The sequence below is a fragment of the Physeter macrocephalus genome, chromosome 4 (genome assembly GCF_002837175.3).
Source record: "Physeter macrocephalus isolate SW-GA chromosome 4, ASM283717v5, whole genome shotgun sequence".
NCBI lineage: Eukaryota > Metazoa > Chordata > Mammalia > Artiodactyla > Physeteridae > Physeter > Physeter macrocephalus.
In genome coordinates, this window is record NC_041217.1 from 92,418,627 (window position 1) to 92,444,453 (window position 25,827).

At 34.9% G+C, this 25,827-nt stretch overlaps 1 protein-coding gene across 2 annotated transcripts in view; it reads right to left on the reverse strand.

The window, feature by feature from the left end:
• Positions 1-3,011: 3,011 nt before the first annotated feature.
• LOC102984370 (pancreatic alpha-amylase) overlaps positions 3,012-25,827 on the reverse strand; it is a 126,932-nt gene continuing 104,116 nt past the window's right edge. Inside the window, exons 16-17 of one of the 2 annotated variants that reach the window (XM_028489051.2) lie at positions 25,465-25,526; positions 24,408-24,600 (exon numbers count right to left, since the gene is read on the reverse strand). The gene's annotated coding sequence lies outside the window, so the exon portion shown is untranslated. Of the gene's footprint in view, positions 3,870-24,407; positions 24,601-25,464; positions 25,527-25,827 lie in introns of those variants that run through there. The other variant, XM_055084402.1, reaches the window with a different exon arrangement.

Genomic DNA, 25,827 nt, shown 5'->3' on the forward strand with positions numbered 1-25,827 from the left:
GGTGCAGGTCCCATCCCTATTCTTTTGTCTCTGTTTTTTTCTTTTTTCTTTTGCCCTATCCAGGTACATGGGGATTTTCTTGCCTGTTGGGAAGTCTGAGGTCTTCTGCCAGCGTTCAGTAGGTGTTCTGTAGGAGTTGTTCCACTTGTAGATATATTTTTTATGTATTTGTGGAGAGGAAGGTGATCTCTACATCTTACTCCTCCCCAATCTTGAAGGTTCCCCCACAATTTTTTTTCTTAATGTGTTAAGGATCTCATGTGTTTTTCAGTGTATTATAAAGAAAGAAAGGACTTCCCTGGTGGTTGAGAGTCTGCCTGCTGATGCAGGGGACACAGGTTCATGCCCCGGTCTGGGAAGATCCCACAAGCTGCAGAGCAGCTAGTCCTGGAGCCTGCGCTCCACAACAGGAGAGGTCACAACAGTGAGAGGCCCGCAAACTGCAAAAAAAAAAAAGAATAAAGAAAAACTTTTCTTCCGGAAATGACCCCAGAAGGAGGTTGAGCAAATCCCTTCAGAAGAAAAAATGTATGAAACTGGTTAAAATCATTAAAAACAAATTTAATAATGCTGGAAAATGACTAAAGGCAGACAGCAACTCGAGAAATGTTTACTTGGAAAAAGATTCCTACTCCATTGGATTAAGAAAAATGAGTCTGGTGGCATTCTTGAATGGAGGAATTCCCACCTCATCAGTTTGGTTGGTGAAATCCCACATTTTTACCTGATGCCAGTGGGGGACATATCAGGGTGGCTAGAAGAGCAAGTTGAAATTCAGAGGGAATTTCTCTTGGAAGCAAGAGAACCAGAGAAGAACTGAGATACTAAACTCTTCAAGTATTCTTGGCTGGCAGCTGAACTAAGAGTGGGCAAGAGATCCCAGAGAGCTCAGTGAAAATTGAAACCCTGGAGAGACTGTGAACTTGCTGCACCTTTGCATATAATCCTCAATTCACACAGAACTGGGGTGGTAGAGGTGAAAAACTTACTGGCTGGAGGTGTCCGAGCATAACCTCTGTTGGAATCACTGACTAATCTCTAAACTGTGCAGACACGCTAAGACCACAAGGGAATCAAACTTAAAAAAAAAAAAAGGAAAATTGAGAGGAGGCATCAGTACTTGCATGCCATGATGAAGACATATTTCACAATGTGAGTGCAGATAACAAACAAACAAACAAAACGGTCTTCAGGAAAACAACAGAGAGTCCAGAATGGCTATAATGTATTATCTATCATGCATAATTATCAACCATGCTCTTTATGAACTACACAAAGAAATAGAAAATTGTGAGCAATAATCAGGGTTTAAAAATAGCCAATAGAAATTGACTTCAAGTGAGTTCAGATGTGAGATTTAGAGACTTTGAAGCAAGAATTCCTTTATTCAAAGAATTAAAGGAAAACATATCCAATTAATCAAATTACTAAATCATTTATTTCAAATTATTTAAGGGAAATATGCTGAGAATAATCAAAGTGATCAAATCAATAAATAGTCTCAATGGAGACCTGGAAATTGTAAAAAAGAAACTAATGTGGGCTTCCCTGGGGGCACAGTGGTTAGGAGTCCGCCTGCCAATGCAGGGGACGTGGGTTTGAGCCCTGGCCTGGGAAGATCCCACATGCCATGGAGAAATTAAGCCCGTGCACCACAACTACTGAGCCTGCTCTCTAGAGCCTGCATGCCGCAACTGCTGAAGCCGATGCGCCTAGAGCCCGTGCTCCGCAATAGGAGAGGCCAGCGCAATGAAAGGCCTGCACACCGCAACGAAGAGTAGCCCCCGCTTGCCGCAACTAGAGAAAAGCCCACACTTAGCAACAGGGACCCAACGCAGCCAAAAATAAATAAATAGACAAATAAATAAATAAAATAAACTAATGAAAATTCGAGGACAGAAATATTTAACTGTGAAAATTAAAATTTCTCTGTTCAACAGCAGACTTGAGATGTCAGAAGAATTAGTGAACTTGAAGATAAAGGTCTTCAAATACAAAGAAAGGAGAGAAAAAAATGTTTAAAAAATAAATGAATAGATATTTGTAGGTAGGTAGGACAATAGCAAGTATTACAAAATGTGTGTAATTGGCGTTCCAGAAAAGAAAAATATAAAGGATCAGAAAAATATTTGAAGTAATAGTGGGCCCAAACTCAAAATTTGACCAGGAATATTAACTTACAGATCCAACAGCCTCAATGAACCTCCAATTAGTATAAATGAAGAGAGAACCACACGTAGATACATCAGAGTCAAACAGCTGAAAGCCAAAAACAGAGATGAGTCTTGAAAGTGTGTATCACATACCACAATGATACAATTAATGGCTGACTTCTCATCTGTTACAATGGAGGCAAAAGGACACTGAAATTTAAGAATTTAATATATAGTGAAATTATCTTTTATAAATGAATGTCAAATAAAGGTATTTCCAATTAATAAAACTTGAAATAACTCAATGCTAACACAAGTGCACTGCAAAAAATACTAACAGAAGTCCATCAGATTGAAAGAAAATGCCATCAACATGTAATTAAAATCAAAGGAAGGAATGAAGAACACTAGAAATATCATAAGGCAGCACTACAAATATTATAAGTTAAATAAATATACAAATAAAATATTTTGTGTATAATACTCTTCTATAAATTTCTTTATAGGCATTTATTACTGAAGTCAAAAATTACTATTACTGAGTTTATAACATAAAGTTGTAATGTATATGACAAAAATAGCACAAAGGAGTGGGATGTGGTACAAAATTTTTATATTTTATCAAAAGCAAGTTAGTACACATTTGAAGTGGTATTGACAAACACTAAAATAATATTGCAAAGAAATTGAATGTGCTGTCCATTATGTGACTGTATACATTTGTCAAAACTCAATTAGCTGTACACTTTAAAGAAGTAGATTTTTTTATGTATATTATCTCAATGAAGCTGACTTTAAGAAAAGTATAACAAGCTTTCCCTGATTTTTCTACAAACCAGGATGTCTTATTTGAATAAAAACAATCATAGGAACAACTCAAAATTGCCTAAAGTTGGGAAAATTTATAAATCCTTGAATGTTAAACATTTTCAGAATAGAAAAAAGAAAAGGTTTTCTTTCCATACTGAACTGCATACCGAAAAACAGGAAGTTGAAGAAAGAAAGAGCATTTAAAAAAAATAATGGGCGAAATTTGAGAATCCAATCAGGCAAATAAAATATAGCTCTAATTTATCAAATATCAGAATGTTCTGAAACTTTTCTTTTTTACTGACCACACAATTTATGTGAAATATGATGGCAAAAGATTGTCAAAATGCATCAAGGAGAGTGACAATGTTAACGCTTTGACCTCTACAATGGCACTTAACATTTTAATCTGAAACTACAGCTTTCACATATAAATCTGAATTTAGCAACAGTTCAAATTAAATAATTTAGTAAATGCAATGCTTTCCAAATCAGCATTTCCCCAAAGCAGCACCCATGACTTTGTTACAAGAAATCACCAAATGGTAAAATGTCAAGCTCTTTCCATGAGTGCATCTTTCCTCAACCCAGTAGGTATTCATAGCACAGATTTTTTTTTTCAGAGATACTTTATTGTTTTCCTACTTTTCATCAGGGTTGGGTTGCCATGGCAATAAAGTAGGCTATCTTGCTGGATTTCACCTTTGCTGTCTTGCTTCATGTGGTTCTCTCTCCTCAGAGCAAACATGGCGGATGCTGCTCACATACAGATGTCTGATTTCGTGTTTCCTTCTTGAGTGTGCTTGGCAGCTACTCTCCTGAGACAGCTGAAGCATCACTTCACAGACTGGCATTCATCCTTCTCTCTAATGGCCACCATCATATGTCTCACTTGTTTTGTGATCTCTATTTTAAAAAAGACACAGCTCCTCTTGAAAGATTTCTTTTTCCCATTGAAAACAGAGGACTTTTAACATTTCAGTTAACTTTGTTGTCAGATCAGTATGCCCTGTTTAATACATGCCCTGTTTAAAAGGTACCCTTCATTAAGATGTAAAAGAAAAAAAAATCAAAAGAGTATATAGGCTTATCACAAACAGGTTACTGTTACTTACTGTATAAACACATTAACTTTCAGTCTCTTTCTATTTATATGTAGCAATTACCAATTCTTTCAACTGTCTAAATGTAAAAGGTGATTCCTGACAAAGGATGCATTAGTTTTTGAAGTAGACTTGCCTCACTGACAAAAAAAAAAATTTTCCTTATTTCCTACCTATTTCTGATTTCCCAAGTTCAATTTTACAATATTTATTTGCATCTAATAGCCAGTGGCATCCAGTAGTATTTCTTCATCAGGTTATTTTGTCTTGGAATTCTAGTTAAATGAAATTTGTTAGTCCTATTACTTATAGTTCCAAATATGATTTTTATATATCATTTATAATAGAGATTCCTATACATTTAAGCAAAATTTGCAAGGCAAAACTTAGTAGTATTTTTAAAGATCTCATAAAGCTATTTTCTGATTCTATTTAATTATATGACTATAGTCAGCATTGTCTAGATAATGATATCTACCACATCATTATTATGGGTCTCACACTTTAAATGTTTTACTGTCCTAAAATTGATGTTTTATCTTATTTTGGTAGCCATTTTTCCCCCATCCAGGTGCACAGAATATTTTTTCCATATTTTTAGATAATCAGTATTGTATATGTGGGACTTCAAGAATTTTTCCTGCTTGCCATGATTTCCTTTTCCTCCTTTGTCTATTTCCTTTGCAGAATCCCTCTACTCTCTTACATTTCCAAAGTGGCTCTCCATTATGGTACCCATTTCCAACTCCAGGAAAAGTCTATGACCCAAGTTGGTCAAAGATATCATCCACCAGGTCCCAGTGATTGCTTCATAGATGAGCATATTACCCCTTCAGAGCTAGGATATTCTTAGAGAAAAGATCTCTTTCTGAATGGGGAATGTAGATATGAAGTAGCTAGTATGAAGTGCTTCTCTACAGAATAATGCCCAATAGAGATAAGCTGAGCCATAGGAGAAAGACACGAAGACAGCTTCATGCATACCTGAAACCAGCTTCATACATAAGTATTTCATTTATATGTCCTATTATAAGCCATTTTTTTAAGTTTGGCTCAAACATCAGTTCTGCAGAGACCTTACCTGCCCACAGTAACAAAGTAATATCTTCTTTAAGAACCCATCAGTTACTCCTTCACTGCACACTTTCATAATAAGCATAACAATCTGAATTATCTTGTTTATTTATTTCATTGTTTATAGTGTCTTTCTCCCATAAGAATATAAGCTCCACTATGGCAAAATCTTTGTCTTGTTCACTACAATAGCTCTAGAGCCTAGCACCATGCTTGGTTTTCAATAAATGTTTCTTGAATAGATGAATAAATGAATTAATGAATGAATGAAGCTAGTTTGAGTTTCTGTCACTAGAAACTGAAAGAACCTGACTAATGCATACTTTATCTTTCCAGATTATGAAAATAATATAAAAATCTAGATATTAATGATTCTATTTTCTTAACTTATAATATCTTTTCTTCACATTATCATGGCATCTGTCTTATTTTAGGCACTCAAATGGGTTTTCAAAATATACTACTAACAGGATTTTTTGCTTCTTAGTCTAATCCTTTGTTTCAGTTTTCACACTGTCACCAAAGTGAGCTTTAGGAGAAAATGATTATGTTAAGTGCATATTCTGAGTATCAGAAGAGATCCTCTAGTGTTGAGGTGCTTTAGACAAGACCACCTCTCCCCTAGCTTCCACAAATCCATAGGAAGGAATTAAAAGGTATACAAACGCTCCATGTACTCTAAATAAAACCTTCCCTCCTACAAATTCCACATGCCCATTGGCAAGAGTGAACAAGAGACTATGGAACTTAATGATCCTTGCAAGACTCACCCCTTTTCATCCAATTCTCACAGACTCACCTTCACCTTGTTTGAGACCACCATTTCATTTTGTAATTTATCTGTTTCAAGATAGGCATCACAAGACATCCAGAACTCTTAATTCAACCTTTATTCTCTGGATTCTAAACAACATAATGTCTATATATGGGCAGAGGGACGACTCTCATCTCATCTCCACCCCCAATATTCTTTAAATCAATTTCCTGCTTTATTTTTCTGCTTAACATCTGTGTATATTGTACATTCTCTTTCCCTTTTATGAGGACAAATATAAAGTTCCCTTTCATCTCTTCTCAATTTCTGTAATCCTGCCACTACCCTTCTATAACAGATATAGGCACCAGTCTGAGGCTTGGCTAATCATGGCAGCTCATTCTCCTTTCCATAAAAGATGGCCATGTGTGGTATCCAGTATAAGGGCCTTCCAAATATGCCCATTTCCTAATTTCTGGAAACTGTGACTATGTTATGTTATGTGGCAGAGGGGGATTAAGATAGCAAATGGAATTGAATTTGCTAATACACTGACCCAAAGATCAGGAGATTATTCCGGAACATCCAGGTGGGTCCAGTGTAATCACAGGGTCCTTAAACATGGAAGGAGGAAACAGAAGTGTCAGAGTGATACAATATGAGAAAAACTCCACTGGTCATTGCTGGCTTTGAAGATGAATTAAGGAGTCAGGAGCCAAGGGATGCAGGCAGTCTCTGGGGAAACTGAAAAAGTCAAGGAATATATTTTCCCTTACAGCCTCCAAAAAGGAATGCAGTCCCACTGACATCTTAATTCTAGGCCAAGGAGACACAGTTCAAACGTCTGGCCCCCCAAATTGTAAGTAATACATTTGTTTTTTTTTTCATTCACTATGTTTATGATAATTTATTAAAGCAGCCACAGGAAATATTCACCAGAGTTTCTTTAAAATACTTGTTATATTGATATTGGGAGAGAGAAAAAACTCTCTTCACAAAGATCCTAAAATTCAAGAAACTTGTAAGCCTGGAGACACCAGGAGCCTTCTTTCCACCACATGAAGAGAATGAAGGTAGCAGATGGAATTAAAAATTCTAAGAATCCAATCCAAACAAGGTGGCACATCTAAGACAGCAAACTCTAATGACATTATTTGTATCCTGGACTTTGCATTTATGTGAATCAGTATATATTTTTTTATTTGAACTTGTTTTAATTAAATTTTTGTCACCTTTAGCAGAAAAAACCCTTTACAAAACACCATCTACAGTTCTTTGACTATGCCTTTACGTCCTGTAAAATGTCTATACATACTTAAAGATTTAGCTCTACTCCCCTCCCTTGTTAAGTGTTCTCTGACTCTCACAAGTCGAATTTTTGCCACTTCTGTGTCTACTATAAAGCTACATTGTTAAAGTTAGTATATCGTGAAATTATTTGAGTGGCAAGGTAAATTAAGATTTTCCTTATGCTTTCCATGTCCTCACCCTTACTTGAAAATGATTCTTAATCACAAGAATCTTTTCTAATGTAACTCAGATAAAAGAGAGGTATGTGCTGCTTTAATGATTTAAGGCCAGAATACTAGTTCATAAGAAATAAAGCCAATGTCACTTTAATCAGAGGAATATGAATTTTTCAGGGAAACACAATGAGATATTTGGGAAGGAATTCCATCCATGCTTGATTAGATATTTTTGATTTTTGATGGACCAGAGTAAAAGTAGCTTTGATAGTAAATCAAATAACTTGTCTTCCTTGTCTCTCCACAAATCTCTTCATCAATGACACCATAGCTTAGAAGATGTGCATTCATGGACGCACATGTGCATGCGTGTGCATGTGCTCACGCACACACACACACACACACACACACACACACACACACACACACATCTTCCTGGATAAGCCAGTGGACTGAAATAATCCTCCTCTCCTTTCTGGGAAAATATGAAAAGACATTGAGGTATTTTTTTACCTAAGAGTTTTCAGTATATGAGAGAGGGGAAAGTGTTAAAAAGAAATAGTGCTAGGAGGGTAGTGATAGAATAGGGAAGGTTCAGTTTCCTGGGTGGTCTTCACAACAGACTCTCTATTGTCATGAGGCCTACTTGAGGTACACATTTATACCTTTTGCATTTTGATAAAATAAGAAGGTATCGGGGATATGACACCTAGTTTCCTACCACCTCTCATATCCACACTGTGTAGTTTTTAAACAATCCTCCAAATCCTAAATTTTTAAAATAAATAACAAATCTTCAAAACTATCAGGAGCATATTAATTTCAAAAAATGGTATATCAATATTGTTAAGTATATTCACATGATTATGCAACAGATCTCTAGAACTTTTCATCTTTCAAAACTGAAACATTATACCCACTGAACAACTCCCATTTCCCCCTCCCCAAGCCCCTGGTAAACAGCATTCTACTTTATGTTTCAATAAGCTTGACTACTTTAGATATCTCATACTTAAAAGTAAAAAACACATGATCTCACTTACACGTGGACTCCAAACTAGTCCAACTTATAGAAGCAGAGAGTAGAATGGTAGTTGCCCAGGGCTGCAGGAGGGGCGGGGATTGCAGACAATGCTGGTCAGGAGGTACAAAGTTTCAGTTACACAAATTGAATAAGTTCTGGAAATCTAATGTGCAAAAGTATGCTTATCATTAATGATACTGTACTGTATAATTGAAATTTGCTAAGAGGGTAAATCTTAAGTTTTCCCACCACATACACACAAAGAAGGAAATAGGTAATTACCTGAGGTAATGGATCTGTTAATTACTTGCTTGTGATGATTATTTCACAGTGAATACATATATCAAATCATCAAATTGTACACTTTACATACATGCAATTTTGGTTTTGATTGTTGATTATGCCTTAATAGAACTGAAACAAAAAAAGAGAAAGAAGTGGAAGAGAGACCAGGGCTCTCCTCTCTGTCATGTGAGGATGCATCCATGGGCAAGCCAAAAAGAGAGACTTCACCAGGAAGCTGAATCAACTGGCACATTAATCTCAGACTTTTAGCCTCAAGAATCATGAGAAATACATGTCTGCTATTTAATAAATAAATAAATACAATACAGTATTCTAAAAATCCAGCAATGTTAGAAGGAGAAGCCCTCTACTCCTTGCAAAGTAAGTAACAGTAGCACCACTATCACTGTAGAGTGGAGGGCTTCAGGGAGTTTCCTGACATAGCTGACTAGACCACAAGGGATGACGTGTACCTAAACTACTCATCAAGGAACAGCTGGAGAGACCCTCATTTAAATGGATTTTACAATTGTCTCCATTCTATCCACAAAGAATATTTATAGATAAATTCTAAGCTAAGAAAAGGAAGAGTCACTAACACCCAGGGACATTGGTTTACATGTTTAACTACCCTAAAGACTATAGGCTCCTGGAGAAAAAAAAAAAAAAAAAAAAAAGGCTGTACTTATGTAATACTGCTTTTAAGTAAATTTAAAATAAAAGCTTTGAATTAGTCTGCATGGGCTGCCATAACAAAATATCACAGACTGGGTGGTTTAAACAACAAAAATTTATTCTCACAGTTCTGGAGGCTGGAAGTGAAATATCAAGGTGATAGCAGTGTTGATTTTTGGTAAGATCTTACTTCCTTAGCTTGTTGCAAGATTCCTTCTCACTGTGTCTTTACATGGCCTCTCTTCTGTGCGCCCGTACTCCTAATGTCTTTTACTCTTCTTACAAGGACACCAGTCCTATTGAATTAGAGCCCCATCCTTATGACCTGATTTAATTCTGATTGCAACTTTAAAGGCCTTATTTCAAAATATACTCATATTGGGTGTTAGGGCCTCAACATATGAATTTGAGGAAGAACAATTTACTCCATAACAAGCTTCAATTAAAACATAAGTTGAAAGCTTAAAAACCACCTTTAATTATGAAGCTAAAAAAACTCCCATAAATGTCAGCTTTAGATTGACATTTAACAGATGTCTTTAAATGCCAAATATTTTCTTGTTCACTAATTTTGGGCTGTTGTGAGTAAAGCAATGTGCTAGCCACCTTTGGTTAAAGCTTGAAAACAAAGTTAGAAAATTAAATTTATGAAGAAGATTTTCAAAAACTGAATTGTTTCACAAGAAAGTGCAGGTGATATGAAGTACCAAATGTGAAGCAGAAACTAGTACCATTATGTATGAAAATGCCTGAAAGAAAAGGAAAGATTTTGAAGTTTAGGAAAAGGCAAGTTTAATACCTTTTTCTGATGAACAGGCAAGGACAACTTTGCTGTCTTTTTTAATACCAATTGAGAAATTATGATAGATTCTGATTTATACATATGTTATAGTGGGTGAGAATCAAAAAAGCCTTATGGAGAGTCATAAATAATTGTGCTCCCATTCTACAAAAATGATAAGACATAATCCTGGGAGTAGTTGCACTGAAAAATTTTTACATATCACTTTCTACTAATTTGGAACTAAATTATGTCAATTTGTGTTAATCAACAGATTCATATAATATTATTAATTCAAGATAATATTGATTACATGAATTTCATATTGATATCTGTAGACTGAATTTTGCCCACTAGAATGTAAAAGCTAACAGAACAAGAATATTTGTCTGTTTTAATTTTATTTGTTATTTCTGTATCCATAGCACCTAAATCAGCATCTGACACATTAAAAGTGCTTAGTGAATATTTGTTGAGTGGAATATTTATTTAATTTATGCATGAGTACTATCAGTAATAAGATTTTATTATGTTGTAAACATCAACCCAAAGGAAATTAGTAGAACATCTAACAGTGATCTAACAGTGACTTGGCATGTGTCAATGAAAGAAAAAGAGATGTCAGGAGAGAAGGAAAAGACAAATGATAAAATTGAGAAAAAAATAGGAAAAATTGGTAGCATCAAATAACACAATGGAGACTTCCATGTAAAAAGTAACATGCTGTGGGAGGTAAGGTAGAGGTGTTAGGAAAGCAACCTGATGTCTTGTGGCTTGTTTTAGTTATTAGTTTCCACATTGGAAAATTTTTACGATTTTTCTCTGTTTTAAAACAAATAGAAAAATGGAATGATTTACATACAGCCATTTTCCTGGAGCTTAATATCTAGAAGGAAAGTAGTGAGAAGTGTCATTGAAGAAGTGAGGGGAAAGCCACATTTCTTTTATAGGATTTAACTAAAAAACCCAATCAATGCAAATTGGCATTCACTCATCCATTCATTCATTTCATTAATAATTTCTAATTTAATGTTACAGATACATGCTGCTCTTTTATATTTTATTACCTAAGGAAATAGACATATGTATCTTATGTTGATATTATAATTACTATTAACAATCAAAGTATGCCACACTGAAGATAAATTGCAAACTCACCGAGTGTCTGGTAAACCTGTTTTCTCCATGGTTTTTCTTGCACCATGCACTATGTCCCATAATGCTGTCACCCTGCTCAGCTGCATGTCTGAACTACTAGACGATGCCATGATGCAGTAGTTGTGTCTATTTTGTCCCCACTGTAGAATTTGCTCATGGAAAAGTGATTGTCACAAATTATATGCTTAATAACTATGTGATAAAGGAATTGACTGACCATTCTGAGAGTTCTGCTTAATGGGTATGCTGTAGTTAGATTGTGAATGGTCAAACCAATCATACCTTTTCTTGCGGTATCTGTGAGTCACAGACAATCAATTATGTGGTTGAAAGCATCAAAAGAAAATGTCAGAATATTAGAATATGAAACTAGATGCTATCATCTCTACAGATGGATAAAAACCAGAGTTGCTGTCAGGTTATTAGGACTACCATTGCAATCATGAGTAGTGTTCTGCTCTTCTTGCTGTGCATCTGCTAAGGTGAAAGTTTGTTTTACTTTCCTTTGTATTTTTAAATTCACCATTTACTGAGATTATATGAGTGTGCCTTGGGTCTCTATAACTTGTAAGACCCTAACTAGCAATTAAGTTTAACAAATATGCATCAAATGTTTTATTTAGTTTATTTTGTTGTTACATATTTTATTTGATGCCGTTTTAAGCTGTGTGTGTCTGCTCAAGACTTACATACTTATAGTCATATAAATATAATATTTACCTTGAGATTTATCTGCACTGTAATAAAATAGTTCTTGTACTCTTACTGGCAAGCTAAGTGTTTGAAACCCTTGTAACTAATTATAGAACAGTGCTCCTGATAGGATATGGTAAGGTATGAGAAATGCTTTTATATAAATAACATGATAGGTTTCTATTGGTGGACTTTAGATATTGAAATTTATTAAAATGCCATTAAGCATGAGACTTATGTTTTGGGATTGCCCAATGGATGAGCTATTTTATTACAAAATGTTTTTGGTACTCTGGTAATTTACCCATCACCCACTCCTTGGAGCAGATGTTTCCTAAATTTCACAATATAATAAACAATGTAACAGAGAAGGTCTAGAGTAATTTCTGACTATGTTATTCTTTCAGGCTGACTTTTAATTGGCAGTGGCTAACATTTATTGATTAAATTTATAGAATACCAAACCATAGATCCTTAAATATAATAATACATTTCAATATAAGGATAACAACATATAGTTTTTACTAGTTACTATGTATAGTACTAATATATGCTCATCTCATTTAATCTTCACATGTCCTAGAACGAGTTGTTATACGCTCCATTGTAGAGTCATTTTAATAAATACTTCGAGAAAAAAGTCATACCTTTAGTTAGTGATAAACTTGGAATTCAAATGCATGTGAGTCTAAAGGATTGCTCTTAATCATTGTTGTATGCTACCTACCTTAAAGCTTTTTAAAATACTTTGGGGTTTATGAAAAGGAGAGCTCTGTATTAAATCCCTTTTAAAAAGTATTACACTTGGGATTATTCTTTCCTGAGGATTCTTCAAGCAGTGATTACCTGCATGATTGAAACTATTTAGATGTTAGTTTCTAACTAACTTTTCCCTATTGTAGTAGATTCAGTTTTATATTTTTCAGAGCGTTAACTCTGAAGAATTTTCTCAAAAAAGTCCTGAAATCTAGAAGTTTGAAAAATATTTTGATAATATACCACTTCTTAAATATTCACCATGCACATGTTTTTAAAAATCAAAGGATCCTATAGTAAGAAAACATTTAATTTTGTTTATCTCAGCACCTCCAATTTAATCTGTTTTTGTTTAATTTATTGAAACACTTAGGTAATATTTTCTCAGAGATACAATGACAAAAGTATGTTAAATTTGTTTGTTTAAGGTTAAAAAGGAAGGAGAAGAAAGCCCTGGGATAGTTTCCCATGTAAAATGTAATTTTCTAAAAATACACAGCTTTATTTCCAAATGGATACACTGTATTAAAAACAATAGACCAATAGATTGATAGATATCCTTTAAAATCTTTCTATTGAAAACTTCAAAAAATTAAAAATAGTAATAAAGGAAAAAAAAGCCATTCATATTCTACATAAGAAAAATTTTCATTTGTAAGATCTGCTTTAAGTTTTTAAAAATAAGTACAGCTATTTATTTTCAAGTGGCAATATATGTAACTTTTCTATTAAGGCTTCATTCGATGAATGATGTATGGATATAAAATTCATTACTCCTCTTTTAAAATCATATTTTCTCCTCCTTATCTAAAATAACATGGATGGGACTTCCCTGGTGGAGCAGTGGTTGGGAATCCGCCTGCCGATGGGGGACACGGGTTCGTGCCCCGGTCCGGGAAGATCCCATATGCCGCGGAGCGGCTGGGCCCGTGAGCCTTGGCCACTGAGCCTGCGCGTCCGGAGCCTGCGTTCCGCAATGGGAGAGGCCACAACAGTGAGAGGCCCTTGTACCGCCAAAAAAAAAATTAAAATAAAAATTAAAAAAAATAAAATAACATGGATGTGAGGTGACCACATGAGTTAAATTACCAAAGGGACTATATACCATAAGTGGAATAGAGTGTTATTAAGCAAACCCAAAAGGATATTTCCTTCTGCAGTCTCTTGCCAGCTCCAATGTCTCTCTCTATTGCTTCTCCTTTTCTGCCCTTTCTCAAATCAATTCATTTCTATGCAAATGCTTGCATCTCTGTATGGAGGATATGTGATAAGAAACCAGACTTTTTCTATAGACAGGCTGCTTATTGAGTAATTCATCCATCATTTACTCAAACAGAAAATCTATGCCTACCATCATTTATTCATTCCCAAGGGTATTTTCCCACCTGAGGCAAGGACACTATTTTAATTTTGCTTTAGAGCTAGTGGGCACATCTCTGCTCTATCATGGTCAGCAGCCCCACTTTGCATGTAATGTTCCAGGGGCAATCTTACTTGAGAGACTTCTAAATATTCTCTTGTTACAGAATGCCACTCATCTTCCATGTTCTCTGATTTACCCAATCTTAGCCATCTTTTTGAAGATGCAGCTTCCTTGGTTGCTGCAAAGCATCTTTATTCTGTTAATCTATATCAGACCGCTGTCACTTAAAAGTTCACCCTTGTCTTACAGTTTTCCTGAAACAAATGATAAATACCTTGAGCACAGATACTACTTCTAACATGTATTCTGTTCTCAACATTACAGTATTCTCAGCCCATAATAGATATCCACTAAAGATTTGCTGAATTGGAATTATTGAGGTTATTAAGAGAGATAAATTACAGTGGGAGGAGGGTTACTTAGTGAGAGGGAAGACCCAAAGTAAAATAATGAAGACCTGTTAAATTCATGAAGTTACATTATCTCATAAATGTATGACTTCAAAGAATGTGAGAGCTTCTTGTTGTACATTCTATTAGGAGCCTAGAAAGTTTCTAATAGGAGGATCAGGTGAGTTAGTAAAATATACTGTATTTCTATCACACATTTCTGTGTCCTACAAAAAATAGCCCTGTTTTTGTTTTTGTTTTGTTTTGCATCTCAGATTCTACTGTAGTTAATGCTCCTTCCAAATTGGTTATTTTTAAAATGCTCACAACCTAATTCTTTATATGTCTAAAATAGTGTATCAAGCAGTTTTACTATTTGGTTAAATAGTATATTTTAACATCGCAATTTTAAAATCTTTTCTGTGTATCCTCAAGATATGTCTATAGAGGTAAATGAATTACTTACAACTCTAGTTAAGTGAACAGGCATTATTATTTATTCCTTCTACATATATTAAGCTAGGCATTGGGTATGAAAAAGTAAGCACAGAGATTTATTCCCTTCCTTCTGGAGATTATAATTCTGTAGAGAATATATATAATAAATGATCAATCAATTAAAAAAGAAGGAAATCAAAAAGGAATATATAAAAAGAAAAAAACAAGAAAAAATAATCAATCAACAATATAATTACAAACTATAATAAATCCAGTGAAAGGAGAGTGAGGTCCTAAGAGATTAAATAGGGGGAACCTGTTTTGGATTATAGTGTTTTTTTAAGAGACTTATTTTAGGAGGTGACATTTAAGCTAAGACAAAAGATGAGAAAGAACCATTGTATGAATGAAAGAACATTCCAAATTGAAGGGGAAAAAAATCTGTTAAAGAGAACTTAAACCAGGAAGGATGTTTAGTATATAAAGCAAAGGGGAATAAGGAACAGAATAAAGCTAGAGAAATTGGCAGAGGCCAAATTGTAAGAAGATAATAGGCTAGGATAAGTACAATGGGGAGCCATTAAAGACTCTCAAGCAGGGAAGGAACAATGTTAGTTTAAGTTTTAAAAAGATAAGAAGCTGCTATGTGGAAAGTATTAGAAAGGAACAAGTATGGAACAGATTTCATGTTCTTGAAAGCTTTCTCCATATAATGGAGAGGGTTCTCAGTGACAGTCATGAGCCCATATACTTCAGATTCAGCATCCATAAAACAAATGTCACAGAAGAGCCAATTAACCCCTTCCAGTTCCACCTTTGCTCTAGCACCCAATTGACACCTCCATCAATGTCATGTAATTGGGGCAACAGTGGATAAGAACTCTTGATTTGTTTCCCTTAATTTTATATTTTCTTGATTTTCATAATATCATTGTTTACTCAATTATCATCATTCTTCTATATATTTCTATTATTTATACTCTGAGTACCCAATGCTGACACCTTAAATATTGATGCTTTTCCACCTCAACCCACTTTTGCCATGCTCATTTTAAGTGTTTTTCTCTGAGTATGCACATCTATTTTCACAACTTTAAATCTTCTCATATTTACTCAGTGAAATACTGTCAAGTGCCAGGAACTATTCTAGGCACTATGGATACAATTAGCTAAACATTCATTTAAATTTATCTATCCATCTACCTATCTACCATCTATCTACCTAATCTTTTCATCTACTGATGTCTCTCAAATCTAGATCTCTAGCCCACAACTCTCTCATAAGAGGTTCTGTCTACTGGGCTTCAGACATATATCCAGCTTCTTGCTATGTTGGCCTAAACATCACAAAGACACTGCTTAACTCAAGATACCCAAACAAAAATCCTCTTTTTCCTTAAACTCGTTCTTCCTCATTTTCCATCTCAGCAGTTGGTACAGCCATCCATGCAGACCGCAGGGAGAAATTTTTCTTTCCTCCCTCTCTTTCACTTTTCACCCTTCAATTGGTCACCAATATTTTCAATCACATTTAATTTTGAAGTTAATTCAATCTTCCATCATCTATTGCTGTTCTATTGCTGTAATTTCCAGACTTGTTTTCCTGATTCCAATTTCCTTTCCTTTAAATCAGACTTCTTCATCACTGCCAGAGGGCTCCATCTAAAAGGCCCTGGCGGTCCAGTGGTTAAGACTCCAGTCTTCCACAGCAGGGGGCATGGGTTCGATCCCCCTGGTCAGGGAACTAAGATCCCGCATCCCACTCGGTGTGGTCAAAAAAATTTTTTTAATATTAAAATAAAAGGGGGGGACCAGATCTGATTACCCTATTCCTCCTCTTAAATCTATTATTTCATCATAATAATTCAAGTAACTTAGTATGACATAGGTTATCTGACCACCACCTCTACCTCCTCTCCTCTAGCCTCATTTCTTCCCAACTGGCCTCAAGCATTTTACATTCAACATTTTCTCCTGACATTGCCTGGGCTTAGGATTTTTTACTTTCCATCACCCCTTCTTTATCTGAAGAACAATTTTTCATGCTTTAAGACAGTTTCTCCTCAGAAGGCTTTTTTGATACTTTGAGTGTGGATTAGATGCTTCTCCTCTGTACACCTATTTATGTGTTCATTCACTCATTCACTTACAGCATCCTTTACTTACTCTTCTGTCTGCTAGTACTTGACACCTGCCCATGTGTTATTTTTCTAGATAGGACTTATGAGCCATTAGAGAGAAGAAACCACGTCTTATTTATCTTCTTCTTTCTAGCACTAATTTAGTGCCTTACACAACATATGTTTATTTAGTGAGTGAATAATTTACATCTTCTCTTTCATGCTTAAATATTTCAAACAAATATCCATACACACTCTATTATAATGATAGTGTGTGTTTGAATAGCACCTTTAAATTTATGAAATGCTTTTACATTTATCACATTTGATCCAAGTCACTCTATAAAGAGCATTAATAGGTTTTGATATTCCCATTTTAGTAACAGGGAAAGTTGAAGTTTAGAGAGTTTTATTCAAGGTCAAGCAGCTAGTGATGAACTATAACTCTGAATATAATTTTTTTTCCAACAGACCACACTGCCTACTCACTGTAGTGAGAACACAGCCTCCTTGATCCCCTCTTTCTGAAACATACTAAACACATTTCCTAACCCAGGAGAGCCTAACCTGGTGAATGCAGACACCTTTGTTCAAGTGAGCCTGACCTTTTTCCCTTGAGCTCCAGACCTGTATTTCTAGCTACCTGCTTAATATCTCTCTCCTTGGATGTGCCACACCACTTCAAAAGCAACATGTCTAAATTAAAATATATCTTTCCTCTGCTCCCACAGCCTCTGACTCCCACCCAAACTAGTTTGTCTTTCAAATTTTATGATTTCTGTCAATGCTATTTTGTCTTCAGGATTTGGAAATTAATGTTACAGCTGTATCTAGCTATTCATCTCTTGAAAATAAGCCTCTTTACTGATAAATTGTCATTATTTATTGAAAACCTGCCAGACTATCATTCATGCCTTCAGGGCCTTACTGAACAGAGACATTTTAGAGAATTAAATATGGCATACTAAAAATAGTACTCTCCCCTTTGCATAATTAGATTTAGGCATAAAAACATTTCAGTGACAACCTAAACTCATAAAAGGTAAAAATCTCTAACAATGAAGAGATTACTTTCATTATTTCAATGACTTTTTAAGTGAAAAGTATGGTACTATTATCTTTCATCTTGTTTTTATTTCAGTTAATTTTCTCTATAATGAGGAGGGCAATGATGCCATCTGTTTTATTTCTATTTATTCCTATTTTTGTTCCATGTGTGTCAGTCATTTAGCTACACTAATGGAACCAGGGCAAAAGAGATTTCCTTCTGGATTTTCCAAGTTTTGTAGTGGTGAGTCAACTCTTCCTGTATTCTAACAGCTTTCTTGTTATTTTAACATCTGCTTAAAACCATTCAATAGATTAAAATGTAATTATTAACCTAAAATTATCTTTAAAAAACCAGAAAGTTTAAAATAAGTTCAAAATGTAAATCAAGTAACCAGCTCAGTAAAGCATACCTAAAATATATTGCTGCTTAAGTAAGGCATAAACTATATGAATCAAATTGTTCTTAAGTGGTTTTTGAGTTAGAATTTAGAAATAAAATCTGAAAATCACCTCAGTGGCTAAAATTGAAGAGAGAAGGCTGAAGATTCTAGGGCAGGATTTCTCATAACCTGGGTCAGATAGACATTGTGATGTAGCACACAGATCCCATTCATGGAAGAACTTTTTGCCCCAGCCGTTAGGAGGGCTGTCATCAACAGGTTTTAGACATCAGTCCCTTCAGGGATTTCCTCGGTTGCATGGAGGCCTACAGCCACTGCTTCCTGGGAAACACGTTCAATTTGACTGATCAATACAGATGGGCCCAACTCCTGACAGGACTGAAGGGTCATTCTAGCTCCTGAGTGTGATCACTCCCATATGATTCTGATTGGCTGAAGCTTTGTTGGTTCTGCATCACAGCTCAGCTTCTCCCTCTGTCCTGTCTTGCATCCTTACCTTCCTTTTCATAGATACTCCTTCCTAGCAAATACCCTGCATACTAAACTGTCGGCTTCCCCCATCACAGCCCAACATGGAACACAGGGCTCCAAGGAATCTGTGAGCCCTCTCAGTTTACATGTACATTTTTAAATTTTGTATGTATACGTGAATTTTCCTGGTAGAGTTTTTTCCTAGGTGGCCTTTGTATTGAAAAATATAAGCACCATTGTTCTAGTGTATTGAAGATCATAAGATTACCAAGAAAAGACAAAATGTGCCAGTTTTAGCCTTTAAATTAATTCTAACAAATTCTGCATGACTATTGCACACATATCACTCATTCAATATCTCTTACATTATGAATGGGCAAAAATGAAAATAAATCAATGAATGCTTAAAAGTCAAATACCATCCTGCTAGGGTAAAAAGAGAAATGATACACCTTGAAAAAACAGAAGACTATTTTTTGTGACCAGGAGACTGTTTCAGGCCATCATTTTCATTTTTATAATTTTTTAAAAGGATAGATGAAAAAACACCAAAGTAATGATGCCCCCTGAAAAAAAAATTTAAAGGATTGTGATACACTTTTGAAATTGTGTGCATGAGCTCTTGCCTAGAGCCCTGCTGAATCTTTTTTCAAATTCATAAAGAAAGTCCCTCAGGATATTTCACAGTGTGAGGATACATAGTCTCCTTTCCTGACAGGTCATTATTGAATATCATGCTGGGTTTGAGTACAGGGCTGCTGAGAGGCTTCTCTCCCTGCTTCTTCTGTAAATGTATGTGGGATTCAAGCTTTGGAATCTTAAATGTCCACGAGAGCTCAAAAGGTACCTGGTGATTGATTTGCACTACAGGACAGAGCTGACACAAGAAATGCAGTTGAGTTCAGCAGGATTGCAATCAGAGTCCTTGGCAAAAGTCACATTGTATGAGGTAGACCATCATGTGGTTAAGACCACCTGCTGCAGTTTTTATGACTCAGTTTTTTCTATGCAGTTTTTTTTTTTCATGTACTGGGTAAGGTTTTTGTGTTTCACTTTTTAAATTTTGTAATTAAAAACAATGTCTTCCAAAGGAAAAGTTTAACAGCAAAAGAACATATCTGACTAAAGAATGGAAACCAATATAGGGTAAGTAAAATCATAGGGAAGCATATGCTGTGTGTCTAATTAGTCTACAGCCTTCTAAGTTGAGATACATCATAGGAGAGATTGTGCTTGGAGCAAAGCTCCTTCCTTTAATAACGGCATACTTTTCAATCATTAAAATATTAAAGGCCTAGAAAATGTTACACCACAGAATCCATGATTTCACTTTATATAGTTAAGAAGTCTCTGGGGAAAAAAGTATATTTTTAAATTCACATTGTTTTAATAAATTTAATAACTTTTTTCCTCCTACTTTGCTCATTGTAAGAAAAATTTTAAATACAAAAAATATAAAGTGAATTAAAATCACTTAAAACCTCACTACACAAAAGGGCACAACCCAGACTACTGAAAATTCACTACTAGACTCCGAGGTAACCTAAATCCACTAAAGTTGTTATAAAATGTCAAAGAAATTTTAAATTATTGAAAGCCAACAAAAATTTAGGTTAACTAAATTTTGAAATAAATTAACCACACTTTTTCAGAGTTACCTCACATTATTTTTTGTTTGTTTAATATGCAGCAAGCACAGGTAAGCAAAGATAGTTGTCTCAGAGAACTGATTTAAACTGAAACAAACGCTAATCAAAACCAGATAACAAAAATGATTCTAAGGGTTTTGGTGTAAACATTCAAATTCAAAATCAAACTCTACTGACATTTCAGTCATATTTGAAGTTTATTAAAATCTTCATGGAGCTTCTTTACATTTGCCAGTAATATTTCTTGCTAAGTTTTGATCCCTAATATTGGTCTGGACAGGGAAGAATATGAGGACTGTGCCCAAAGCTCTTAAGTCTTGAAAAATTATATCCAAACCTTCTATACCTGATGGCTATGTGCTTCATTCCTAATATTGAAGGGGGTTTTGTGTGACTTTTTGTTTCATTTTGGTTTTGTTTTTACCCTCAGGGTTGGTTTTTATTTACAGAAATGAATATTCAGAAGTTTAATCTTTAAAAAGTCAACTAATTAAATTTATAATTTTAAAAACTTAGTTCATTTTTAGGCTTTTAAGCTTAAAGTTTAAGTTTACTTTCAAGCTCAGTTTATTTACCTTATTCTACTTATAGGACTAGAAAATTCTCAAACTATTTTAAAGGCCTTTCAATAATTCCTAGTCCTATTTACAAGCTTAGTTATAAACATTTTAGCATTTTAAATCAAATTTAAATTTTTTAATTTATTTTCTTATATTTTTGTTTTCTGACTACAATTTCCCAACTGCTAAATGCTTTTTATAAGCTAATAAAGTAAATTTATAAACAAGAATTCTCTTAAATAATATTTTTTAAAAACTAGTCAAGGGCTTCCCTGGTGGCGCAGTGGTTGGGAATCAGCCTGCCGATGCAGGGGACACGGGTTCATGCCCCGGTCCGGGAGGATCCCACATGCCGCGGAGCGGCTGGGCCCGTGAGCCATGGCCGCTGAGCCTGTGCGTCCGGAGCCTGCGCTCCGCAACGGGAGAGGCCACAACAGTGAGAGGCCCGCATACCGAAAAAAAAAAAAAAAAAAAAAAAAAAACAATAACCAAAAAACCATAAGCCTAAAATGGTTGGTTAATTAGGCATCCTAATATGAAAATACAGGGTTTTAAAATGGAATAACATAGTTGACCCCCTGTGATTCTAGTTTTCCAATTTTCTTCAACACTAAAGGGACCAATAATAAATGTGCACCTAATTTTTACTAAAGAATATTAATGTTATGAGTTTTTAATCTCTTACGTGTTTCCCTATTCAATTTTAAATCTTTCTGGTGTTGAAAAATGCTTTGCCCTCCATTCCTACTATTATTCCTCAAATTTGGAAGGTCGACTCTCCAAACCTACCATATTTATATATCAACTACATTTTAACCATGTCGTTGGATTCATCTACATCTACAGCTCCCACCTGGCTTGAGCTCTTGGTTGGATTTTGCATTTCTTTTATCTCTGGAGGGCCGGCATGTAGACCTCGGCCTGTGGGGTCACAGGAGGCTAAGCAATCCAAGCTGGGCAGCACAGTCAGGCCTATTCCTAGGCCCATCTCAAATAGAAGAGATGAACTTGAGGGACCATCAGAATCTTACCAAGTAGGGGGATGTGGAGTCTAGCCCTGAGTGGCAGAAGCCATCTCTCAGCTTTCTTCTGCCCTCAGTCAACCACTCCAGGGGCAGCTTCCTGTTTGAGTCCGACAAAGTGGGGAAAAAAACAGCAACTTACTTCTGGAGATAAGTAAATATAGTTGCTCCCCAAAGCAAAACATTTTTCTATGTGAATGGAAGGAAACTGCATTATTTCATATACTTCCTAAGACTATACAACTCTTGGGATATTAAAATATTTGGCTCAATTTGGCTCAAATATTTCTTTGTACTCTATTAGGCCCAATGTATAATGTGTTTCCTCAGAAACAAGCATTTCCCATTTCTCTGATGTTGATGCTATACGAAGAGAGATAACAAAATATGACTGTCAGGATAGCCTTGCCTAGAACAGTCCATGCTGAGTTCCTTTCTTGTTTGAATAGACTACTAATTCAACACAGGTAGCTTCTAGGAGGGAGGTGGACTCAAAGAGGATAAGAACATAGTTTTTACATTAGGATTTGAGATTCTCAGAGTTTGGGGTGGCTAATTGCTGGGAACTTTTTGACCCTGCATTGTGATAAATTATCCTGAGGATGAGACACAATATTAGTGGCAGCAGCACCAGCAGAAAACATAAAACTAGAGTGGCACAGCTTTTGGAAAGCCTCCTATTAATAGCTTCTTATTATCGTCATCTTCTAAAATAGCATCTCACTTGCATATTAAACAGAGAAATAGTCCTTACAAATATGCTTCCTCCCATTTTTCTTGAAACATGTGTCTCTTTTGGTATATCTTTCATTATCTTTCATTCATCAATTTTTGATAGAATACAGATAAATATTTCTCTTTTACCAGAAAAAACAAATAGTCCATGCTTAACGATAAATGGCAACTGACAATCCATCTCTGGGAAAAGGAGACGATAATATTCCATGGAGTTGGAACTAACTTGGAAAGTATACATCCCTCTTAACAAAAGACCCATCACGCAGCTCTAGACAACACTTCTCATGTTGGACTACAAACTCAACATTGTCAAAGATTTGCATCTTTATGTAAAATTGCCCTTTTTCAAATCATTAGTTCAAATTTTCAAAGAACTGTATTCAGGTTAAACCAAACACACCTGTAAGATTTATTAGGTCCTAAGTAGCTAGTTTGCCTTTGATTGCTAGTTTGTCTGATTCAATGTGCTACAGCCTTTCTAACATGTATTATCTTACTGCCAGGAGGGTCCACTTGCCTGAGTTTGTAAAATTCTGTAGTAGTCATTTCTCTAAGTTGGGATTTCAGCTTTCATGCTTTTGCTAAAACTCAAATCTTCTTCTCTCAGATAGTATAATAAATCATTTTAAGCTAATATAAATAATCTTATGCCTCATTATCAATAATTGGAAAGTTCTTCCCTCATTCTCTGATTGGCTAATTTTAATTTCCCATCCTTTAATACCCAGATCAAATGTCACCTCCTCTGTGAAGGGTTTTTAACATCAACATTAAGCATTTTTTTCTCCTTCTCCCCACACTCAGAGACTCTATATATCACCTCAACTATGGCATATTGCCATGAAATTAACATGCCCCAATCAGCCTACTAGTCCAAGGAGGAATAAAAACATGTGGAGCAGACCTGAACTCAACCTCAGCTTGAAGCCAAATCAGGCTGAACTCAGGCAAAATGAGCCTACTCCAACCAATCTGCAGAAAGGTGACTGAGGAAAAATTTATTTTACATTTCTGTGTAATTTGTTATATAGCAGTATTATGGCAATAACTAACTAGTACACTTTATCATAATGGTTAAGGGATCTTTTGAGAACATTGTGTTCCTGGATATGTGAACACTAAAAGAAAAGTCTAATTTTCAGAGAAGAGAAGAAAAGGAAACCAAGAATACTTTCCTCTTAATAATTTTACTTGAAGTTACTCTGAGAAGAAATAACTGCTCATTTTGAGCAGATATATAAGTAATCCTTGAAGTCCATGAGGTTACTACTTATTACTCTGAAAGGAGTTTTCGCTATTAAAAAAAAAAATCTGGCAATCATTACTCACTTTCCAGATTGAACAAACACCTTTAAAAGTATGTAATTCCATCATGCAGTACACATTTTTGAGCCCCATATTAAACACTAAATATAAAATGAAATAAAGAGATGCTGAAATATGTTGTCGGGTACAGAGGAGATCATGAGTTCAGTAAAGTAATGTCCATGAATAGATTTAGAGTAAGCTTTGGCTATATGAATTTAGAGCACAGAATGTGACTGGGTGTCTTTAGTAGTCAAGTAGTAGCTGAAGGCAAGGGTTGGACATCATCTTCCAGGAAGAAACTATAGAGGAGAGGAAGATAAAGCTGAGGATAGAACTCTGGATAACACTAATATTTAAATGTAGGGTAAAAGAAGGTGAACACATAAATGTGAGCAAGGACTGCCACAAGATAAAAGGAAATTTGGAATAATTAGTGTCATGAAAACCAAAGAAGGAGAAAATTTCAATTAGGAGTAGTCAACAGTGTCAAATATTTAAGAGAGCATGTCTATAACAAGGGCAAATTTTCACTGGATTTGGAATTAAGAATTCATAGATGATTTCAATTACTGAAATTTCAGAAGAAAGAAAGGCAAAAAGCCATATTACAGTGGGTTGAAAACTGAATGAACTGTTTAATAGCAAAGGCTTCCAGTGGAGATAGCATTTCTGTAAGTTTGACTATGAATGGAACTGGGATTAAAATGCATCCGTTTAACTCCTACTTTGCCCTCACTTGTTCATGAATATTCTATTGAGTTATCTTTAGCGTCTTGATACACACTTAAAATTTTTATTTTGTTTCTATACTATTTTTTTAAGTATTTTTTATATAGACACTAGAGGTTTTTTGGAGAAATTCCTATAATTATCAGAATCACTCTATATTGCATCATATCTAAAGAACCTCATTCAAATTCCCGGGTCTACACTTAGTAAAATGCATGGTCTTAGATAAGTTACCTAAATTTTCTAAGCCTCCATTTCCTCAGATGATAAAAAAGCTAATATTTTCCACCTCATTGATTGTATGTAAGGATCAGATAAAATACAAAAATCTCATAGGACTAGCACTAAGTAGAAACAATAAATTGTGACTGTCATTATCATTGTTATTATTAATATTAACATAGTGCAAAGAATATTATGCAACATTTGCTTACATTTTAGAGTCATAGAGTGAATGATTTTCTTTGGTAAGAGTAGCAGTGGAAGTCACAGTCACCTAGACAAAGGTACAGCTTATTATTTTTTAACAGACAAGAAAGTAAGAAGATATAATTTAATAAGTAAAATAATTAGTCTTTTAGTTTGGATAAAAACAGAGCAAGTGAACGTTTAATTTTAATTATTTAATAGCAATACAAATTGACAGAGCATTTTTCCTATTAAAATTATTTGCTTTATTAATTGAAAACTTTTAAAATTTTATTTTATTGTGGTAAGAACATTTAGGAAGAGATCTGCCATCTTAACAAATTTTTTAGTGACAATACAATACTGTTAATTGTAGGGACAATGTTGTA